Genomic DNA, 24,358 nt, shown 5'->3' with positions numbered 1-24,358 from the left:
CTGTTAAATAGTATTAATAATAAATTACAGAATAAGGATTTTTTTTTTAATGTTGCTTTTCCACACTTTTAACAAATAGGCAAATAATTTTTTAAAAAACAAATAAATTTTCAGTGTGCAGATTTGGGGTGTCTCCCATCCCAAACTGAGTCCCACGCTCTCCTCCCCCCCACCTTTTATTAAAGGAATACTGCCAATAGGTATTGGCCGGGAAAATACATTATAGTGAGCTATTGGCTCCATCTAGTGTTTATTTGATAGAATTTCATTCCTATTTGCATGCCATCGGGCTCACCCCGTTAGCCAGTCGCTGCAGAGAAACAGCAAACGGGCACCCTTATTGCGGCACTTTAGAGCAGGGGTGAGGAACGTCAGGCCCGGGGGCCGTTTAAGGCCCGCGAAATCATTTGGTGTGGCCCTTCGTGGGTCCTGGCAGATCTCTAGCTCAGAAGGATCTAAGACTGGCGATCCGCCCCCTCCCGCGGGCAGGAATAGCCTCTATTCAAGGCAGATCTTTGTTTTGCCAAGAAAAGGAACCTTTCCCCCCTTGCAGAAGAGTCATTAGCGATGGAGCTGCTAGGACTGCCCAAGAAACTGTGTTAACCCTTTCCCACCCGGGCCACGGAGAAACATATTGGTTGGCTAATTTTTAAGTTGATAATTTTGTATGGCCCGCGAATGATGTTATAAATCTCCCAATGGCCCTTGGCAGAAAAAAGGTTCCCCACCCCTGCTTTAGAGCATTGATGGCAACAGACCCGTTCGTGGGCTAGATCCCATTTCGTCAGAAGCATCCAATGGGTGCTCCGTTCACGAGAGCATACATGCACAGGCAGAGGGGAAGGAACAAACATTGCAGAAAGTCAAGAGAATACGAGATAAGCACAGCCACCCTTCGCGCCGGCTGTAGTTGAATAATGAGCGACCTCTGTGGTGTTAAGCAGTTTACCGCCCTTAAGGTGCCAGAAGACTCCTTTTCAATGGACTCTTCAGAACACAAGTTGAAAAAGGGCAAGAGTCCAGTATCTGAAGAAGTGAGCTGTGGCTCACGAAAGCTCATACCCTACCAGAAAATATTCTTGTTAGTCTTTAAGGTGCTACTGGACTCTTGCCCTTTTCTACTACTGCAGACAGACTAACACGGCTACCCACTGTGAATTATCTTCAGCACACCAATTCAGGATTGCAGTTTCTGGCCTCCCGCTATGCTGTGATTCTTGGCAGAGGCTCTTTAAATAAAGTTCATTAAAAGTGAATAGGGTGGCTCTAGGACTACGCGGGAGTAGGAGCTGCGATTTCTCTCTTTTAATTGATGGGTTGTGTTTGTTTAATCCGAAGGATGGGGTTCAGGATCTCGCTCTTAGGTGTGACTTTTTAATTATTGATTTTAAAAAAAAATTATATCTACAACGTAGCAAGCTGAGTGCCGAACTCTTATAATGCAAACAATACTGTAATAGCAATAGCAGAAAAGAGCAAGAGTCCAGTAGCACCTTAAAGACTAAGAAAAATATTTCCTGGCAGGGTATGAGCTTTTGTTAGCACGGCTCACTTCTTCAGATACAGCTAGAATGTGAATCCATCGGTGTTTAAGTAGAGGAGAGTGAATTCAGACAAGCATTCGTATGTCAATGTTAACAGTGTGTCAATGTGAAGAGCAGGCGTGATGGGATGAGGTGTGGTCTGCAGAAGAGTCTGGGATGTCCAGGGGAGAGATGGGGGCGGAGAAATCAGCATTGGTCATGAGCCATGAATGCAAGGTCTTTATGCATTGACTTTAGTTTGAATATCCACTGTAATTCAGCAGAATGGATTCACATTCTAGCTGCATCTGAAGAAGTGAGCTGTGGCTCACGCAAGCTCACACCCTGCCAGAAAAATAGTCTTGTTAGTCTTTAAGGTGCTCCTGGACTCTTGCCCTTTTCTACTACTGCAGACAGACTAACACGGCCACCCACGGTGAATTAAAGACAGATGGATTCACATTCTAGCTGCATCTGAAGAAGTGAGCTGTGGCTCCCGAAAGCTCACACCCTGCCAGAAAAATATTCTTGTTAGTCTTTAAGGTGCTCCTGAACTCTGGCCCTTTTCTACTACTGCAGACAGACTAACACGGCCACCCACGGTGAATTAAAGACAGATGGATTCACATTCTAGCTGCATCTGAAGAAGTGAGCTGTGGCTCCCGCAAGCTCACACCCTGCCAGGAAATAGTCTTGTTAGTCTTTAAGGTGCTACTGGACTCTTGCCCTTTTCTACCACTGCAGGCAGACTAACACGGCGACCCACGGGGAATTATCAGCAATCGTTACAGTGGACGATCCAGCCGATTAAGCCCTTTTCGGCGCCAACCCTTTTCCCAGGAGTAAACGCCAATGAGTAAGCAGGCTTCCTTTCGGAGCAAACGTGCACACGCTTTGCAATCGCCCCCGTTGCAAAGGCGGAGTTGCAGCACGCGCTCAGCCCCCTAGACGACGGCCGGATCGCGCCCGGTCGCCTTTCGCAGCAGGGCCGGGCGATGCCAAGCAGCGTGGGGCCGATCCCGCCTCCGAACGGAGAGGGAGGGAAGGAGGACGGCCCGGGGATCGCTGCGAAGAGGGCCGGGGGGAGCGGGGATAGGGCAGGGGAGACGTCCGTCAAGGCGGCGAGCCAGTCAGCGGGCAGGGTGGGAGGCGGGGACCCGGAAGGGAAGTGGCCCTGGGCTTTGGCTGAGCCTCGCTGGAAGACCAGGGAGTGGTTGCAACCATGTTTCAATTTTTGGTGAGTCTTTTGGCAAATGGGATCTGGGCGGCGACTTTTTTTTTTGCCCTCGCCTGCTCCTCTCCAGAGCTGCAGCTGCAGTCCTAAGCCATGCTTGCTAGTGCACTAAGAGCCAGGGAGCTCGGTGGACTTACTTTCGTGTAAGCTTGCACAGTGTGAAGGGTACCGAGGGGGTGGCATTGCAACTGGATTTTCGGGAAGAAGGGCTGGGGGTGAAATAACGATGCTCCCCCCACCCCCATAAATGATAGTGGGAACTAAACTCAGGAACTAAGCTTGGAGGGGTCATGTTTCCGAGACAGCAAGGTAGACTTTCTCTGAAGGTGGAGGATCCACTTTAGTATTTTGGCTTAGTAGTTTGTGACAATCTTTCCCCCCTTTCTGTAAATGTATTGAGATAGCAAGGGAAGTCTGTTGCTGGGCAGGATAACTGTGTGTGAAGGCAGTGGGTGAAATGGCATGGAGTGTCAGAGGGAATGAAAAATAATGATAGGAGAAACTGGATGAAACTGCAACTGTACTGAGTCGCCTTTCTGTCTGTAATACAATCAGATATGCATAACTTGTTGATGTGTCGTCATAACTTGAATTTGGATCAATATCTCTTCCCCAGTATAATCGGGGCCCTGACCTGGATGGCCCAGGCTAGCCTGATCTCGTCAGATCTCAGAAGCTAAGCAGGGTCAGCCCTGGTGAGTATTTGGATGGGAGACCACCAAGGAATACCAGGGTTGCTGCGCAGAGGAAGGCCCTGGCAAACCACCTCTGTTAGTCTCCTGCCATGAAAACCCCAAAAGGGGTCGCCGTAAGTTGGCTGCGACTTGAAGGCACTTTACACACTTTATACACACACACGGTATAATCGGGACTCAGAGATTTCTGCCCATTAGGGCAGCTGCAAATTGTTTTCTTGATAATGATCTTGGGTCTCCCTCTCCCCCGCGAACCCCCGTTTACATCATTTCTCTCCCAGTCCCAATCACCCACCCCTCCCATTTTCTTTTTTTGCCCAAATAGGGCTTGAAAGGTGGGTAGTATCTGCAAGCCCACCGTGTCTCTGTGCCCTCCCGTCAGTGGGGTTTAACGCCCTCCCCACTGCGCTGTCTTTTTGGAAGTTGCTGTCCTGTTTAACCCACCTGTATACAGTGGGGCTTGCAACCTTTGAATTGGTATCGTGTTTGGTATTTTAATGTTTTGTATGGTAGATTGTGATGGCCTTTTGGTCACAAACAATAACCTTTATCATATAATGTTTGGAAAATAAATATCCTTTTTTCCTGGTCACCTATGTTTTGTAGAAGATGTATCCAGGTACCCTTTGGGTGGGGGCTTCGCTCTCTTTTTTCTGTACTCGTTGTGTACCCGGAAGAGCTGTCATGTTTCAATTCTTTTTTTCCAGGGAAGTGCTTTGCTTTATGATACCCATTTCATATACCCTGACACCGCCTTCTGTAAGACAAACAGCCCCATGATATCTGTTAAAGAAGACACGGTGGAAAGTGCTGTCAAGTCGCAGTTGACTTATGGCGACCTCATAGGATTTGTAAGGCAAGAGACATTCAGAGGTGGCTAGCTATTGCCTGCCTCTGTGTAGCAATCTTGGACTTCCTTGGTAATTCTAATCCTAGTACTAACCTGGGCTGACGTTGCTTAGCTTCTGACATCTGATGAGATTGAGCTAGTTTAAGCCATCCAGGCCAGGGTAAAGAAAACATATTTGTAAAAACTATCTAAAAACAAACTGTTGGATTCCAACTGCCATTTAGTTGGGTATTTTTGCCCTCCCCATATTGTTTTGTTTCTTTATTTCAAAACTGCTTTATGAAGGATCCAAAGCAGTTCACCTTGCTGAATTTAAATCACTGTAATTGGTTTCTCCTTCCCCATTAATTATAGGTTGTTGTGAATATTCGACGAATTGGTAGGTGGCATCTGCATACCTTGGAAACCCATAAGTGTTCTCCTTATCCTTTAAGAATCATGCTGTCATTCTGAGAGGATAAGGGCCAAAAGACATGATACGAAATCCATGTGTCAAGACAGAGGTTCCCGAATCCAACTCAAGGATATACAATCTAGTGGGGGACTTGCTTTTAAAAAGCTCTAACTTTCAACATTCAGCTCCCAATGCGGCACAGGGAAGGGAGGGCCTTTGGGCTTTTCTTCTGAGGCTGTGGGGGTCCTGTTTGCCCCTTCCTCTGGCACCGTGTATCAAAATGGGAGACAGGTTAGAACCGATTTGAATAGAATCAGAACAGTATTTCAGATGCAGAATTTTAAAGAGCTGGTTTCATAATTTTGTGTGTGCGTCGGACTAGTATCACAAGGAACAGATGTTTCCAGTTCCTAGGGGCCAGTATGCATTTCTTGAGACCTACCTGAACAAGTGCTGGGGATTTTCCCTGTTGCCTCTTTTGTTTTGCAGCCTTGGTTTGATAACCAGGAATCTGGCCATACTCCCTCTACCCCCACCCCAATCCATTTGCCTAAGAAGGGATTCTCAGAACCTTGTGGAGTTGTTTCTGGTTGTGTGTTTACTTATTTATTTAAAGGGGTTACGTTTTCCTTCTCCAGAAATTTGTAAAGTCCATAGGAATATGCTCAAGTGGCCATCTGAGCTCAGTTGAAATCTTGGGCATATAGAAATGCATTGACTTGGCAGCTAAATGTCAAAAGACTAGCCCCAGGTTTGCAGAAGGGGAGTGTGCCTTAAGTGCAGATACTGCTTGGACCCAATCGCATGCATTTTGTGTTTATTTATTTTATTAGACTTATAGCCCGCCCGCCCTGGCAAGCTCAGGGCAGCTTACACAACAGTGAATATACAATAAAACATTGTAAATATATAAAACCAAATAATTAAAACAGCTCTATAAGATAATAAAATGATAAAGTCAGCAATACCCAATGGCGCTTGGCTTGTGATATAAGGCCCCAGTAGGGCCTGCAGCGTGGTGAGCCAGCGTGGTGTAGTGGTTAAGAGCGGTGGTTTGGAGCGGTGGATTCTGATCTGGAGAACCGGGTTGGTTTCCCCACTCCTCCACATAAAACCAGCTGGGTGACCTTGGGCTAGTCACAGCTCTCTCAGCCCCACCTGCCTCACAGGGTGCCTGTTGTGGGGAGGGGAAGGGAAGGTGATTGTAAGCCAAGTTGATTCTTCCTTAAGTGGTAGAGAAAGTCAGCATATAAAAACCAATTCTTCTGCAGGTAGTTCACATAAAATGCAGAACCTGCAGATGGAGTGAGTGGAAGCTTTCCAGGCATGGTAGAGTAGGATAGGGAGGCCAGCATTAATAAAGAATCCGAAGCTGGCCTCAGCCGTAGGCCTGGAGGAATAGCTCATTCTTGCATGCCCTGCAGAACTTCATAAGGTCCCACAGGGACGTGGTCTCATTAGAGAGACCAGCCTTATGCTCTTTCAGCCGGTGACCACCAGTGAATTAGTGTTTGAAGATCTTAACATTCTCTGGGGAGCATTTCTTGTTGTTTGGGACCAATGTGACGGCTAATTGGTTGTCTAATCTCTCCTTGATGTTGCTTGAACTTTGATCCATTTGGGACTCTGTGCAATACAGCGCTTGTGCAATTTGTCTTAAACCTCTGAAGTCTTTCTCTGCCTGCAGGCCTTTAAATGTTTCTTTAAAAATCCCTATGAATTTTCACCCACTGGTTGTTTGCTGGGGCAGTATCTTTCAGCCTGGTTGACAGCATCTGTGACTTGTCTGAGTTGCTTTTGTTAAGCTGTTTTTCCAGGAAAGTAAGGTTTGAAAAACTGGATTTCCATACAAAGTTCATCTTGTCCTTGTCCACCCATGATAACGTACTCCTCTCCTTCCTCCTTTGCCTCTGTGAGCAACGGAAAGGGGTAAAGGTCTTGGGGATTGTTGGCACATGGGTCTTGGAGATAATGTCTGTACTTCTTAAGAGCCAATATGGAAATGGAGTACTTGCCTTATTTAGATTACTGTAAGGCACCTTTGGAAATGGTACAGAAACTTTAGGTCATCCAAAATGCAGCAACCAGGCTACTGTCAAGGGGAGTGGGGAGGCTACTGTCAAGGGGAGTACAGGGATCATATGAGCCCTTTTGCTGAAGCACTGGCTGCCCACCTGTTTCTTTTTTTTAAATAATTTATTTTATTATTTTCTTCATTTAGAATAACGTATACATCAACACATCTATTCCTAAAAATTAATAAAAGTAATATCAAACTATTAATAATAGTAATTGAAACTTATAATGACTTCCCCCTCACTCCCTTCCATCTAAAAATAAATTGTATATACTTTTGCTAACAAAATTAATCCTCATATTATTTAATTAATGTATAGGTATGTATCTTGGTAAAGATGTATTAATCAACTACCTTAATATGACCATAGTACAAAATATATATAAAGATTAAATCAAAGAATATCCTTTAAATGAACCCAGCTGCCCACCTGTTTCCAGGCACAATTCGGAGTTCTGGTTATAAACAGCTTGGGGCTGGGTACTTGCATGACTGCTTCCTCTTGTATTGTCCAGCCTGCCAGCTGAGATCTTCTTCACAAGCCCTGCTCTTTGTGCACCTGGCTGCAGAGGCAATTCTGGTGGCAACCAGAGGTGAGCCTTTTCAGTGATGGTAAGCTGCAGTACTGCAGTCAAAAGCTCTGCTCACGACCTGAGTTTGATCCCGACGGAAGTCGGTTTCAGGTAGCCGGCTCAAGGTTGACTCAGCCTTCCATCCTTCCGAGGTCGGTCAAATGAGTACCCAGCTTAATGGGGGTAAAGGGAAGATGACTGGGGAAGGCACTGGCAAACCACCCCATAAACAAAGTCTGCCTGGAAAATGTTGGGATGTGACGTCACCCCATGGGTCAGGAATGACCCGGTGCTTGCACAGGGGACCTTTACTTTTTACCTTCTTGCCTTTGGAATTCCTTTCCCCTTGAGGCTTGTCTGGTACCTCTGTTTTGTTTTGTTGTCAAGTCATTTATGGCGACCCCTGGTGGGGTTTTCAAGGAAGAGATGTCAGAAGTGGTTTGCCCTTGACTGCCTCAGTGTCACGACCCTGGTATGCCTTGGAGGTTTCCTATCCGAATACTTGACAGGGTCGACCCTGCTTAACTTCTGAGATCTGGGGAGGGGCCATGGCTTGTATCTGCTTGGCACGCAGTATCTGCTTGGCACGCAGAAAGTCCCAGGTTCAATCCCCGGCATCTCCAGTTAAAGGGACTAGGCAAATAGGTGATGTGAAAGACCTCTACCTGAGATCCTGGAGAGCCGCTGCCGGTCTGAGAAGGCAATACTGACTTTGATGGACCAAGGGTCTGATTCAGTATAAGGCAGCTTTATGTGTTCATGTGACAAGATCAGGCTAGCCTGGGCTATCCAGGTCAGATCTTTTAGGTGCCAGACCAAAACATTTATCCTTAATCCAGGCTTTAACTAAGTGTTCCATCTTTTTAAGCTGTTTTTTGGTCTACTCCTAGCCTTAAAACCTTTTTTATTGATACCATTGAGGACTGCTGTGTTTGTTTTATATGCCTTTATGCCCTGGTTGGTTTTTATCAACTTTATTTTACTGATTTGTTTTTATTAACTGGCTTTGTTTTATTTGTGTGCTGCCTTGAGAAAGTCTGGAGAGGTGCCATGAAAATTTTCTAAATAAGTAGCTTATATTTATGAGATTAAGAAGCTCAATGTGGGAGAAGTGGTTCCCTTCTACCCACACCCTCATTTCATCCTCACAAGCAACTTGAGTTAGCTTGGGCAAAGAAAGCGAGGGACCAGCCCAGGGTCATTCAGGGAGCAATCCTAGGGAGATCTACTCAGTTAACTTATACTGATATTTTACAATAGTAGAAAAGAGCAAGAGTCCAGTAGCACCTTAAAGACTAACAAAAATATTTTCTGGCAGGGTATGAGCTTTCGTGAGCCACAGCTCACTTCTTCAGATACAGCTAGAATGTAAATCCATCTGTCTTTAAGTAGAGGAGAGTGAATTCAGACAAGCATTAGTATGTAAATGTTAACAGTATGTAAACGTGAATAGCAGACGTGATGGGATTAGGTGTGGTATGCAGAAGAGTCTGTGATGTCCAGGGGAGAGATGGGTGTGGAGAAATCAGCATTGGTAATGAGCCATGAATGCAAGGTCTTTATTCAGCCCAGGTAAATGCATTGTCTTTAGTTTGAATATCAACTGTAATTCAGCAGTTTCTCTTTCCAATCTCCCTTTGAAATTCCTTTGTAAGAGAACTGCTACTCTTAAATCTGCAACAGAATGTCCTGGAAGGTTGAAATGTTCTCCCACTGGTTTTTGAATATTGTGGTTTCTGATGTCAGACTTATGTCCATTTAATCTTTGTCTAAGAGACTGACCTGTTTGTCCAATGTAGATTGTGGAAGGGCATTGCTGGCATGTGATGGCATAAATCACATTAGAAGATGAGCAGGAGTATGAACCTGAGATAGTATGGCTGACGTTGGTGGGTCCAGAGATGATGTTCCTAGAATCTATATGAGGGCAAAGTTGGCACCTTGGTTTTTTGCAGGCCTTGGTGCCAGAGTCCATGTTCCTGTTAAGTAGTTTATCATCATGGGTGAGAAGTTGTTTTAGGTTAGTCGGCTGTCTGTAAGCAGGAAAGGGACGCCCCCTCCCCCCAGTGCTTCAGCGAGGGAAGTGTCACAATCCAGCATTGGTTGTAGGTCCTTAATAATACGTTGGACTGGTTTTAGTTGGGAGCTATAAGTGACAACCAGAGGTGTTCTGTTGTCATTCTCTCTGGGCTTATCTTGTAGTAAGTTGTGCCTGGGTATCATTCTGGCCTTCTCAATCATCTTTCTCACCATATCAGCAGGATATTGTAGTTGCAAAAATGTTTGCTGTAGGTCTCTCAAGTGTGTATCTCTGTCTGAAGGATTGGAGCAGATGCGACTATAGCGTAGGGCTTGGCTATAGACAATGGATTGTCTGATATGGTTGGGGTGGTGGCTGGACGCATGTAGATACGTTTGCCGATCCGTCGGTTTCCGGTACAATGTGGTGCTTGTGTGTCCCCCGTGGATCCGTACTGTGGTGTCTAGGAAGTTGATTTCTTGTTCGAAGTAATTCATAGTTAGATTGATGGTGGGGTGGAAGTTGTTGAAAGCCTGGTGAAATCTTTCAAGAGCTTCTTTGCCATGAGTCCAGACAAAGAAAATGTCATCAATGAATCTCAAGTAAAGGAGAGGTGCCAGTGGGTATGAGTTTAGAAAACGTTGTTCTAGATCTGCCATGAAAATGTTGGCATATTGTGGAGCCATGCGAGTGCCCATGCAGTGCCATTGATTTGAAGGTATAAGTCCTTACCAAACCGGAAGTAGTTGTGAGTGAGAACAAACCTGCAGAGTTGTGTAGCCCGATCTGCTGTGTTGTTGTCAGGGATGGTATTTCTAATGGCTTGTAGCCCGTCATCATGGGGGATGTTGGTGTATAGAGACTCCACGTCCATGGTGACTAGAATGCTGTTTTCTGGGAGACGGTTGATGGACTGTAGTTTCCTTAGGAAGTCTGTGGTGTCTCGGACATAGCTGGGGGTATTAATGACATATGGTCTCAGAAGGAAGTCCATATATCCTGATACTCCTACGGTGATGGTTCCAATGCTCAAAACAATGGGGTGTCCAGGGTTGCCAGGTTTATGTATCTTAGGCAGGAGGTAGAAAGTGCCTGGTTGAGGTGCTTGAGGTGAATCCATATCAGTTCGTTCCTGTGTGTGTTTTGGTAATTTCTTCATGATTTTGTTGAGTTCTCGCTGGTATTCCTGAGTGGGGTCTGTGGATAGCAGCCTGTAGAAACTGGTGTTTGAGAGCTGTCGTTCAGCTTCTTGTATGTATTTAGTCTTGTCCATGATGACAATGGCTCCTCCCTTGTCAGCTTGTTTTATTATAATATTTGGATTGTTTATCAGGCTGCTTATGGCATTCTTCTCTGTACCGCTGAGATTGGATCTTGAGTGGGGTTTTCTGTTGATGATTTCAGTTTGGGCTTGGCGGCGAAAACATTCAATATACATGTCCAGTGTAGTGTTGCGGCCTTCAGGTGGAGTCCACATGGAGTTCTTCTTTCTATGGTGTTGGGTGGGAGCCAATTGATCATCCTTATATGGTGGAAATGTGAGGAGGTTGTTCAGGAGTCGATTGTTGAAGCTGTGAGGTCTGTTCCTGTGTATTCTGTTCTGTATTGTGGCAGAAATATTCCTTCAAACGTAGACGGCGATAAAATGCGTCCAGGTCACAGAGTTGTACTGTCTCTGTGGACTTGGTGGGGCAGCAGGATGGGCCTCTTGAAAGGACAGATTCCTCTGCCAAGCTGAGGGTATGTTGGGAAAGGTTGACAATATTGTTGGTGGAGTTGTTGTGTCCAGAAGTGTCTTGTAAAAGGTTGGAGAGTTTCTTATCTTTCTGTTTTTGTAGAGAAGTCAGTTGCAAATTTGTAGGTGTCCCTTCTTCTGTTATGAAAGGTTTCTGAAACAGGTTGATTATGTAGGGAAGAGTCAAGTTCAGCAAGCTGAACTTGAAGTGAGCTGTATCTGAAGAAGTGAGCTGTGGCTCACGAAAGCTCATACCCTGCCAGAAAATATTTTTTGTTAGTCTTTAAGGTGCTACTGGACTCTTGCTCTTTTCTACTACTGCAGACAGACTAACACCGCTCTTCAGCCCCTCTCACAGTTTAGGAATCACAGGTTCATCCACTGTGTGACTTAGTATTTCTTTACTACACATCCTGTCAATACCACAAGTTATGCAAACTTTTAAAAGTAATCAGACTTCTGTCCTTTTAATTTGTTGATTTGTCTCATATATACAGCCACATAGCTCGGATTCTCTTGTCTGTTGAGAGCCAGTGTTTGCTGGGGTTATCAGTTGTTATATACTTGTTGTAGTGCAAAACAACATTGGAGTGTATTTTTTTTAAAGGCTGTTGGCCTTTCCTTAGGCTCAGTTCTTCAAGAATCATCTTTGTTCTTCTGAGACAACAATGGGTAACATGGAAAAGAGTGCAATCTTCAATGCTTCCAAACTCTGAAGTTTCCTGCAACTCTCATTTAGCAAATCTACAATAGAAATCACTTCTAATTTAGACATTCTAATGAGTGTTTAAGAACTGGGAGAATGAAAAAAAATGGAAAAGCTTTCTGTATGCTGTCTTGCCTTTCTTGTTAGGTAGATGAAGAGGCTGGCTCTCCTCTCTGGCTAAGACTGCTGTCGAGAGATAAAGGGATAATCTCCTAAATATGTTTTTGTTTTCATTTTTCAAAAGTAGCTGTGCACTTTTTTTAAAAAGGCTGTGCATGAAATTAGGGGAACTTTGGGAAGCCCTGTACATTCTCACTTGTCTTTTCTTGCTGGTTGCTAAATGCAATGACAGATTTCCCCCTCTTTTTACGGAGTGTTTTAATTTAAACGTCGAAGATGTAAGGGACTTGAAACATTTCACAGCATTTCCCTGCGAGAGAGATCCGGCTTCGGTAGTTGGCATTTCCCCCAGCACTTCAAAATCGGGTCACAACTATCACGTTACAGACCACTTATGGAGGCTGCCAGAAAACAACTTTGGATTAGATCCTTGGAAGTGCCAGCAGAAGACACTTACTGATGCAGATATTTCTGCCTCCCCTTCCACCTGCAACCCCGAGAGGTCTGAAAAGCTGAAGCATGTGATCCCTCACAGAGAAAAAAACCACTTGGCCGAGAGAGCTACAGAGAAAGGTGGGAACTGGGCAGAATCATCCTCATCTCAGTTTTGCATCTCGATTTTGTACCTTTGGAAGTACTGTGATGTCCAGCATCAGCTTAGAAAGTCTAAAGTGGGGTGGGAGTTTCTGGGGGAACCAGAGCAAGAAAAGTCTATGAGCATCCTTGGTTATATGTAACCTGTTGAGTGCGCAACATGACAGGTGTAATTATTCTATTGTAGGTTGCACAAGAGTGATTTAATTGCACAAACTCTTTCAAGGGGCATGGAAAATCTTGAACTGACCTGAGCAGTAAGCGCTGTTCATGTGCTGGAACATGAAATACAATCTCTTGGGAGCATTTTCCACAAGCCAGGAATGTATGAAGCAGATTTCTACATTCATTTTTTCTCTCTACTAGTGTTGCATGTTTTAAAACAATTAACTAATCAGCAGATTTGACTTTAACAAAACAAAACTGTGATGGAGCATTGGAATTTTTAACAATGTTATTTAAGATTTCTCCAAATATAAATGATTGACTGGATATCTCTTGTCTTTGGCTTTTATCCCAAAACACCAGGATCAGCCAAGACCTGATCAGCCAATTAAGCTAGAAATAATAGAAAAATGGCAGCAGTCATTCAAAACAGATGCTTGCGTCCAGCAGAAAAAAGTTCTGCATTGCTGCTAAGTTTGACATTACTCCTTCCTTTGGTTACAAATGACACCATATTGTATTGGAAAAGATGATCTGCCATCTACACATTGACTTTCTTACTTCAGTAATAGGTTGTAAATTAACAATATTTGTTCAGTCATCTGACCAGCTTATTCATTCTGTTCTTGAGACAGTCTAAAATCATTACTCAGGGAGCTTTCCAAATCATTGTCCTATGAAAATTGCTTGAAACTGTACCACCTCAGACAAAATACTGGTTTGAAAGAGTTCTTCCTGAGGAGGTACCTGTGGTGATGTTCAGTCTACCGATTTCAGGCAAATGGTCCCCCACATGAGTGCTGAGGTAGTAAAGTCACCGTCTGAAGACTAACTTCAGAAGTATAAATTAGCCATCGGTTCATTTTGAGCTCAGACCGAGCGCATGCAGGCTGGGCTGTTGAACCAAGAGGAACTCATGTGCCACCCATCTTTGAGGAAGGACAGGAGGCAAGCCGCTAGTTGCTTCCCTATCTGTGGGCCTGCTTTTATCCCCCAGATGTGGATAAAAAAATCTGGATTCTCAATTGGGGAACTGAACCCTAGCAGTTGCACACAATTTCTCAGAGAGTGCTGGCCCGTTAGCAGTCAGACTGGTTCGTCTCTCTTCCTTTTATTCAGAAACCAGCAAAACAGGCAGCCACAACCCACTGGCAGGCTCACTCATAAATTAATGAAAGAGAATGAAGATATGTGGCACAGAAGGAGACTTGGTGGGAGGAGATACAGACTGAAGACTGGGCGTGTGTGTAGCTTTGGCAAGGCTTGCAATGGGCATGTGTGTGTCCAGCTAAGTAGAAGAACAGTCCCCCCCACCCCGCTCATTTGTGGCTTGGCTTCCATTTGATTTTCCTGTAAACATTAGTCAATTTTTCCAACCACTAGTCTGTGGAATAATGCTGGTATGTATATTATGCTTGTTTGGTCTGCAGCAAAGAATCCAGCTTTGCTCTAGCAGGGATGAGCTGGACTCGATCCTTATTGCTGCGTTGATGAGGCTTGTAGAAGCTGTCCCTTTTGCCCCAGATACACTCAGGAGAATGAAGACAATGTGGTCTCGAAACCTGTTTCCCAACATAGGAGGATGCAGGGATGATAGGAAGGCTATGAGAGCCAGCGTGTAGTGGTTAAGAGCAGTGGTTGGAGCGGTGGACTCGGGTAACCGGGTTTGATTCCCCACTCCTCCACATGAGCGGCGGAGGCTAATCTGCTGAACTGGATTTGTTTCTCCACTCCTACACACAAAGCCAGCTGGGTGACCTTGGGCTAGTCACAGCTCTCTTAGAGCTCTCTCAGCCCCACCTACCTCACAGGGTGTCTGTCGTGGGGAAGGGAAGGTGATTGTAAGCTGGTTTGATTCTTCCTTAAGTGGTAGAGAAAGTCGGCATATAAAAACCAACTTCTTCTATTTTTGAACCACAGAATTTTTCGGAGAGTTAACAGAAGTCTGAAAGCATAGGTGATGGAGAGCAATATGGTATGGAGAAATCAGTGAAGCAAGCTGGGTCAAGATTAATGGTTTTTCTTAGCATAAAGCTGGATCGCAAGAGTGGAAGTTTGTCATGTGTCAACACCAAGTTGGTGTAAAATGCTCACTTTGCGGGTAGGGAGATGGAAGTAGAGACATCCCTAGTCATTTAAGCAAAATGCTTCCTGTCCACGTCTGAGCACAAAATATATCTGATCAAAGAATGTAGCAAGGAAATTTTGGTATACAGTGTTTGGGAATGCATGTTGATGTGCGCCCGAATCCAGCAAATTCTAGGCGGGGCATGTGCTGTATGTTTGTTGAACTAAAGCTACAACAGAACGACCAGCATGGGGTGGAAAAACACTGCAAAGAGCGAAAACTAGGCTCATCAAATCTAACTTGAAGCCCCAAAGGTTCTTCTAAAATCCAAAAGCACATAGTATAAACTGTAATAACAGAAAAATTGTAAATCATGTTTTACAATACAGTTACAATGAACAGAAGCCTTGGTTATAGCGCTCAAAACTACCACAGTGACGGTATGCCGGCTAATGTCCCATTTCGATATCTCTCCTTCAAACTGTGACCTTGTGTGATTCTACAACGAACAAGAGTGTAACAAGTACAGCCATCAAAGGATCTTGGGGTCTTAGTAGACCAAACACTGAACATTAGTCAGCAGTGTGATGCTGTAACTTAAAAGGCAAACACAGTCTTGGGCTGCATCAACAGAAGTATAGGGTCCAGATCACGCGAAGTGATGGTATCGCTTTACTCTGCTCTGGTTAGACCTCAACTAGAGTACTGTGTTCAATTTTGGGCACCACAATTTAAGAAAGATGTAGACAAGCTGGAATGTGTCCAGAGAAAGGCAACAAAGATGGTGAGGGGTCTGGAGACCAAGTCCTATGAGGAAAGGTTGAAGGAGCTGGGTATGTTTAGCCTGAAGAGGAGAAGACTGAGAGGGGATATGATAACCATGTTCAAGTACTCGAAGGGCTGTCATATAGAGGAGGGTGCCGAGTTGTTTTCTGTTGCTCAAGAAGGTCGGACCAGAACCAACGGGTTGAAATTAAATCAAAAGAGTTTCCGTCTAGACATTAGGAAGAATTTTCTGTTCCTCAGCGGAACAGGCTTCCTCGGGAGGTGGTAAGCTCTCCTTCCCTGGAGGTTTCTAAGAAGAGGTTAGATGGCCATCTGTCAGCAATGCTGATTCTGTGACCTTAGGCAGATGATGAGAGGGAGGGCATCTTGGCCATCTTCTGGCCACTAGGGGTGTGGAGGGGGGCGGTAGTTGTGAGTTTCCTGCATTGTGCAGGGGGTTGGACTTGATGGCCCTGGTGGTCCCTTCCAACTCTGATTCTATGATCTATCACATAATATAAACCTGTTACTAATTTCCAACCAGGTTAAATAGAACTTACTGTAGCTATCATCCAAACTGAAGAAATTATCCTGTATGAAATGCAAATCTGTAATAAATGAAATACACTACACACCAGTTAGTAGGCAAACACGCATGCTTATGCATAAGTGAATAAAATGGAAAATCTCTCAACCCTGTTTAGAAAACTGACAGTGTAGAACAATGAAGCCATAAATTCAGATAAGCATATGCAGTCTGGAAGGCAATAAGGCTGAAGTGAAAAAACTATTGCATCAACCAAGCCTATATGCATGTGGGGATGTCCATCCTTAAAGGGACCGAGAACAAATTGAGGAAGATGTTCCATTTTTCGCTGTATGTTGGGTTTATTGGATCAGAGAGAATTTAATGGATCTATTCCGGCTGTTAATGCTGAGCAGTGCCCAGATAGGGATCTTGCTGGGAGCCACACCGAGCTCCTTGGAGTCTAAGCGGAGTATGAATAGAATAAACAACCATATAAAGTAACATAGATTTAGTATGTCTTTTTTAATAGGCACATTTACAGCAACCAGCAGGACAGTGCAGTGAAATAGCTACTCCTTGCATTTCCAGTCTCTGACTTTCAGAATCGGAATGAAGCTTAAATCCTCCTTATCTTAGTGCAGCATGCTTTAATTATCTCTCCTCTCCTCATGGGGTTTTTTTTTATTAGCATCTGCAGTAAAATATCACCCTTACATACACACACACACGTTTTAAAATGTTGCCAGTTACTGGGCGGCCTGAGCAGAAGATTAAAATGCCATGCCATTGTTCTGACGGGTCATTTATTAAGTTAATAAACTGTATCCATGTGGAAAAATGTGCAACGAGTTTTAATTTTTCCAAAACCCTTTTAGAGAGCGTTTGCCAACTGGAACATGTGTTTGTGGCTTGTGAGAGCAGCACAAAGCTGTATCTATTATTCAGTGTTGTGCCTTCCTTCTAGATGGGCATTGATTGGAAGAATCAAGTATATCGATTTGGAAGCATCTATATTTGTTCAAGTTCTCCTTTTGCTACATCCCTCAAACATCTTCATGAGAACAAGTTGTGATTTTCTAACAGCGTCAGGTTTTAAGGCTTGGGCTTGCTGCCTGCTAACCATCTGACAGTTTTAAAATATTTATTATGACTTGCTAAAAGGGCACGGAAGTTTGGTGTGAATCCATAAAAACATAAGAAAGGCCATTCTGGATCAGACCAAGGTCCATCAAGTCTAGCAGTCTGTTCACACAGTGGCCAACCAGGTGCCTCTAGGAAGCCACAAACAAGACAACTGCAGCAGCACCATCCTGCCTGTGTTCCACAGCACCTAATATAATAGGCAAGCTCCTCTGATCCTGGAGAGAATAGGTATGCATCATGACTAGTATCCATTTTGACTAGTAGTCATGAATATACTTCTCCACGTCAGGTTTTAAGGCTTGGGCTTGCTGCCTGCTAACCATCTGACAGTTTTAAAATATTTATTATGACTTGCTAAAAGGGCACGGAAGTTTGGTGTGAATCCATAAAAACATAAGAAAGGTCATTCTGGATCAGACCAAGGTCCATCAAGTCTAGCAGTCTGTTCACACAGTGGCCAACCAGGTGCCTCTAGGAAGCCCCCAAACAAGACGACTGCAGGAACACCATCCTGCCTGTGTTCCAAAGCACTTAATATAATAGGCAAGCTCCTCTGATCCTGGAGAGAATAGGTATGCATCATGACTAGTATCCATTTTGACTAGTAGTCATGAATATACTTCTCCACCATGAACATGTCCACTCCCCTCTTAAAGCCATCACCACATCCTGGGGCAGGAAGTTCTACCATTTAACTATGTGTTGTGTGATGAAATACTTCCTTTTATCTGCTTTGAGTAAGGGCCTGCTGAGTGAGGGTGTGCTGAACACTGCTGAGTGTTCAGCAGCCATCCTTACATAATATGACTCCCCACTGGGAAAGAGGCACATTGAACCCACCTTGGTTCCTTGTATAAAGGCAGGTGTTGCCTGTTGCTTTTCTGCCCTGTCTACTGGGCAGTTTGGATGGCCTTTCTGCCTGGCTTCTCCTGGCCTCCAAGTCATCGGGTTTCCAGGTGTTGTGTGACACCCGCTCTTCTTCTTCCTCTGAACACTTTGCCGTCATCTCTGCTATCTTGGGTTCCCAGAATGTCCCAGGTCATGCACACATTTGGGGTCGCTTCAGTTAGCTCATTAGTGGTGGTCCTTCGGTTATGTGGGCCCCGAGTCATGAAGGGTTTTATAAGTCAGCACCAGCAGCTTGAACTAGATTTGGAAGCCAGTGCGAAACAACTAACCCAGAACTTGTAAAATAGGTATAATATATGGGCAGCCCCTCGCTGATAACAGATCAGCTGCATTTGGCACCAGTTGCAGTTTCCAAATTGGCTTCAAGGGCAGCCCGATGTAGAGCACATGACAGCTGTCAAGCCTCCAAGTTAACTGTTACATGGATCAACAGGGCCAGATTGGCAGTCTCTAAAAAGGCAGGAAGCTTATGGGTAGTTGGTGATATCCATTTTTGGTTACTATAGACACCTTTTGCTCAAACAGTAGAGCTGGGTCTAGCAGCAGTGGGTTTGTTGAGCAGAACAGTTTACTGCTGCCGCTTAGTCTAGCTCATTTTGAGGCTGCTCCAGTTTTGTAAATAGAATAATGGCTTTGTTCTCCTTTTGCTCTCGGCATTTTAAGGGATCCCTGTGTTCTTTTTGGTGCCAGCGAGACATCTGATCAGCTTCTGTTTTTTAGATTTTTACCCGAAGGCTGCCACTTTCCGTATTTCATCTTTAAAGGCTAAAGTTGCAACTTTTCAAATATGCCTAGCATTCTGGACAGAATGCAGGCGAGAGGTCTTAATATCAGCGCTTGAAATCTCTCCCCCCCCCCACCACCTTTGTGGGATTTTTAAACACCCAGTATGTTAAAGGGTTCCAGAGAACTCAAAAACTTGCATTCTGTATTGTGTTATTTCGGTTGGTCCTAAACAAATACTTTATGACACGTGTTCCTGGATGTTTTCCTTGAACCAGCATAGTTCAAGGATTTGAATTCATCCTTGTGTGTGCTTGAACGGGACAGTGTGTTCAAAATGGCACACTTCCTGTGTTTTCGCACAGCATATTGACTTGCAGGCATTAGTAGTTTATGGCTTACATGGAAGCAAGCCTTCTAAAAAGTGGAAACCATTTGGCAGAAACATGGGCTAAGAAAAGGACAAATACTTTAATGAGAAGCAGGTTGTGTTTTGAAGCTGGTAAAACGCTTTTTAAAAACCCATCAACTAGAAAAAAAGTTTGGTCTCTCGAGCACATTCGGGAGAAAAGTATAATCCTCCTTGTCTGGTTTCTTCTTTAGGTTGGCTTTGCACTTGGCAACGTAGTTGGGATGTATCTGGCCCAGAACTATGAGGTAAGTGCACTGTGACGCTGCTGTTGACCTTGTATGTCAACGGTGGGTTTGTGTGTGTGGTCACAGCCTAAAGCTGTGTTAGGAACTCTATAGAACACTTATTTTCAGACCTGTTGTTCACGTTTAGTCCCCAAATACAACGGGACTCATACTTAATTTCCTTTTATTTACTTCCCTAGAAAGGGCTAAAGGCTTAGAAAGAACACTGCGGCTTGGACATATTTTCAAATATAGCTCTCAGCTTCTGCTGGGCATGAGACTTAAGAATCAGTTACTTAACAAAGCAATGTATCATGAGGATACTGAGCAAACCGCCAGTCTGCACTCGGAAAAAGAAATGGTGAATGACTGGACCTTAGTAGGCTTGCCAATGCTGGATGAGGAAAATTCTGGAGACTTCGGGGTGGAGCCTGGGGAGGTACCTTAGCAGGGTCTAATACCTTTGTACGTGCCCTTCAAAGCAGCCATTTTCAGGGGAACAGATCTCTGTAATCTGGAGATCAGTTGCAATTCCAGGAGATCTCCAGGCCCCACCTAGACCGTAGGTTGTTGAATGCTAGATGAGAACCACTAGAGTACTTAAAAATATGACATAGGCTGCCCCTTAAACGTCCCTCAACCTTGGAAGACTAACAAAGGATATGAGCTTTTGTGAGCCCCAGCTCACTTGTTTAGATACAGCTAAATGACACAGCTAGAATGAAGAAGTGAGCTGTGGCTCACAAAAGCTCATACTCTCCTAGTCTTTTTTTCTAGTCTTTAAGGTGCTACTGGACTCTTGCTCTTTTCTATTGCTAGGCCCATCAAGTCCAGCAGTCATGACTAGTATCCATTTTTACTAGTAGCCATTTCTCCTCCATGAACATGTCAATTTGATTACACTGAAGTATGGGAATGTAGAGAGAGTGAGTGTGTAGAAATGATGGAGCTTGTGCTTTGTGTGTAAAAGAGACACTGTCCTTTAGTGTTACTCCTCTGAAGATGCCGGCCACAGCTGCTGGCGAAACGTCAGGAAAGAAAATACCAAGACCACGGTCACACAGCCCGGATAACCTACGAGAACCAATGAACTCTGACCGTGAAAGCCTTCGACAATATTTTAAAACCAATTATGTTTGTGCTTCCCCCTTCAAAGCAGGATTGCAAACCAACATAGTTTACACTTCTGTTTTGGAGGATTAGCACAAACCTAACTTGCCAGTGCATATGTAAAACAGGAAGTTAATAATAGAAATTTACATTAAACCGGAAGTGAACTAATGGAATTGGAGCATTCAAGCTTAAGACTTGTTCCCATAGCTCTAAAAAATAGTTTGCTTGTTAATCAGCTGACAGGGAGAGAACTACCTTAAATGTTTTGAATAAGAGAGACAGAGGGAATGAAAGTATATTACTGTACTAAGAAGATTGGCATGACTTTATGGAAGACAGAATGTAGTGAACTCTCCTTTGTCTTTATGCAGTAGTTCTGTAATGTTCTACCCTAAAATACATTTTAAAAAACTTATTTTGCATCTATTGGTTTTCATCTCCATCATTCTGTTGTTCTCTTGTTGCTAATGGTTTTCCTGGAAGTGCTTTGTGAAAGCTTGTCTTCCCTGATCATCCTCTGAGTTACTGAGTTTTAAAATCTCTGAACAATTTTGACACAATTCTTCTGTCCCCGTCCCCCAATAGGTTCCAAACCTTGCAAAGAAGATTGAAGACATCAAGCGAGATGTAGAAGCTAGGAAGAAGCCTCCAAGTGACAAATGATGATGATTTAGCCGCCTCTGTGTAACTATAGTTGATGTAGCTTCACCAGTGGGTTGAGATCTTATCATGGCTTTGGAGAATGGCCTAGACTTGGAGAACCTGACTGCCCTTAATCTGACTGCTGAAGTCACCACTCTAGCATGGGACCTTCCAGCAGTTTCTGGATATTTGACTCTTTTTAGCCCCTTGTGTGATGGGGGAAAGAAACCCTCCAGGGAATTTAGATTAGTGTTATATGTGCGGTAATGCTTTACATTAAGTATTAATGTGGTTTGGGTACAGAGAAATGAAATTCCTATCATTGTTCCAACTCGCCATTTTGTAAAATTATGGACTGTTACAAAAAGACTGTTACATTAGGAAGGATCGTCCACAGGTGATTTATTCTGTAGCGCCATTTTAAAGTCCTTTTGAACAACGTATTTGTAATGTACCAAACCTCTGGAGATAAAACGTCATCTTTGAACTTGCTGGCTTTAAAGTTGTTGGGTATTGTGCCTTGCTGAGGAAGGGCATTGCGAACAAACCAAAGTCGGTTGGTTGGGGTGAGAACGAACCAGGAAGTCCTTTAGCTCATGTGTTTTGATCGGGTTCATCCCAGCCTGAAAACCTACAGGATTAAATGGTAGTTTAGAACCTTGGATTGTAGGTAAGAGAGCAAAACCCAGTTTTTAGTTTTGCTTGATTTGGACATTACAACATACTGCCAGTCTACGTAGACAAAAAGGAGGGGGCGTGGAACTTGTAAGCCTAAGGATTTTCTGGCCTATTTTTGTTGACAACAAACTTTGTTTTGTTCATTACATGTAAATGCTGCTGTAGTAGCTTGTCCAAGGACACATGTTGACATTTTTCCAAATAAGATTGAAGTCTGGGTTTCCTGGTTCCATGTACTGCATGCTTACCACTCACCAGCTGATATTCTGTTAGGGCATAAATTAATGAGAACTTCCTGGGCTCCTTCTAGGTTGGTTCCCTTAGCAAACCTCAGGATAACAGTATGGGGTTGGGAGGTGGAATGCTTCCATGGATGAGGACTTTCTAGATGGTGAACCATTGTTGCTTAAAATGTATCTATTGTCCTAATGCTCCCATCCAGTTTTAATAAAAGTGGATGTGTGAGAAAGACTCTCTGCTTCAATATTGCATTTTTTCCTTGAATGCAATGCTCCTACAGATGAATTTGCAGAGTCTTGACTTAAAATGTTTATTTTGCCCCACCCTTTCAATGTATACTGAGCTTCAAGGCAACTTACAAAATCCATATAACGGTGTGACAAATTTAGCAAAGTAGAACAGACTTAAGGAGCACTGAAACAATTAGCAGGAGGACTAACGTTTTGTAACGAGACTTCCTAATTAGGATTCTCTGTGTGTCTTTCAGCAGTGGCATGCGGTGTTCATTAATGGCTTCCGATCAGTCCAGATCTTGATAAATTAGCCCATGTGAGCTCTCGCACTGCCTCATGGGAATTTTAGTCCCCTCTGCCCACATCTGGAAAAATCTTGTTTATAAACTTGGATACAAAGAAAAACAGATGCTTACCACAGTGTTCTGGGAATGCAGTGCCTGCCCTGAAAATTAAAAGGAAAGGCAGCCAAAGTGCCCTGTTTGGGATGAATTTGTGAAGGTTTGTTTTTGCATTGTTACTACTGAAGATCATGGGATAACACTTCACTTGCGGAATGGTCCTACCCTCCTGCGTGAAGGCAAGTGAAATGGCTGTTAGATGTTGTTGCTGGCTAACCCAGTACCCATCTCTGCAACTAGTACTGGTTTGTTGCAGATGTTTGCATTGTCTTGGTGAGCACATAAACTCAAGAAAAGTACCATCAGTAAATACTGAAGGATGGCAACAAATAAAATGTATACTTCACAGTGAAATAGAGTCCACTGCTCATGTGGAGGCATGGGGAATCACATCCGGTTTTCCAGTGTAGAATCTGCTGCTCTTAACCACTATACCATGCCGAATTCTTTAAGTTTCTAACAGACACAACTTCAACTCTTAGATTCCCCCCTTTTAAGAATGTGATGCTGTCCAGAAAAGGTTTTTGCATTGTTACATCATCGCTTGAGATAATGGAAAAATTGACTTTCAGATAACAAAGCTTATTTTATAATATTTATAACAAAGCTCGTTTGTTTTGATTAAAACATAACATATCCAAAAAATTCCTCTAAAAACAGTCAGTACTAAATAAAACCATTCCAGTGTCAACTGCTCCATACACACTGTTAAGGAACTCTGTGGGGACTTTTTGGGTGCCCTCAGGTAAGCTGTTCCATAACCCACTGTCATTCTAACTCACTTTAATGAGGGGGCAGGAGTAGTGGCCACAAACACTCATACAGGGAGAGTTGGTCATTCAAGTATGAGGCTCCCAGGACCTGAAGGGCTTTAAAATAAAGTCAAAAGAAATTTTTTTGTTTGTCCCCATAAGTACAAATTGGATTGATTTCTCATGTCCATTTCAAGATCTGCAGTCCTTTGAAATTTAATTTTTGTTTTTCTGAAGGGCTAGAACATATTTTACAGGCCCCCATATCTGTGTCCTGGTGACGTGTGTGTAAAGTGCTGTCAAGTCACAGCTGACTTATGGCAACCCAGTAGGGTTTTCAAGGCAAGAGACGAACAGAGGTGGTTTGCCATTGCCTTCCTCTGCATAGCGACCTGGTTATTACTTGGTGGTCTCCCATCCAAGTACTAACCAGGGCTGACCCTGTTTAGCTTCTGAGATCTGACGAGATCAGACTAGTCTGGGCCATCCAGGTCAGGACATCATGGTGATAAGAAGCTTGAAATGGCAAATGGGATTGCATAGACAGGAAGTACCGTATATACTCGCGTATAGGCTGAGTTTTTCAGCCCAAAAAAAGGGCTGAAAAATCCCAACTCGGCCTATACGCGGGTCAATACGGTAGGTGGAGGGAGGGGGGGAACTTACTGCGGCCGCAGCCGCCGCCTTCAGCGCGGCTTCCCCCGGGCCAGGAGCGGCCACAGAAGGCTCCTGCACGGCAGGGAGGGCCTGCCGCCGCCGCCAGCTGATCGCCGCCTCTCCTGGTAAGTAGGGGGTTCAGGGGCTCTTCCCCCTCCCCCCCTAGGGTGGCACTGGGGTCGGG

The sequence above is a fragment of the Euleptes europaea genome, chromosome 3 (genome assembly GCF_029931775.1).
Source record: "Euleptes europaea isolate rEulEur1 chromosome 3, rEulEur1.hap1, whole genome shotgun sequence".
Taxonomy (NCBI): domain Eukaryota; kingdom Metazoa; phylum Chordata; class Lepidosauria; order Squamata; family Sphaerodactylidae; genus Euleptes; species Euleptes europaea.
Note: the sequence above shows the minus strand (reverse complement) of the source record.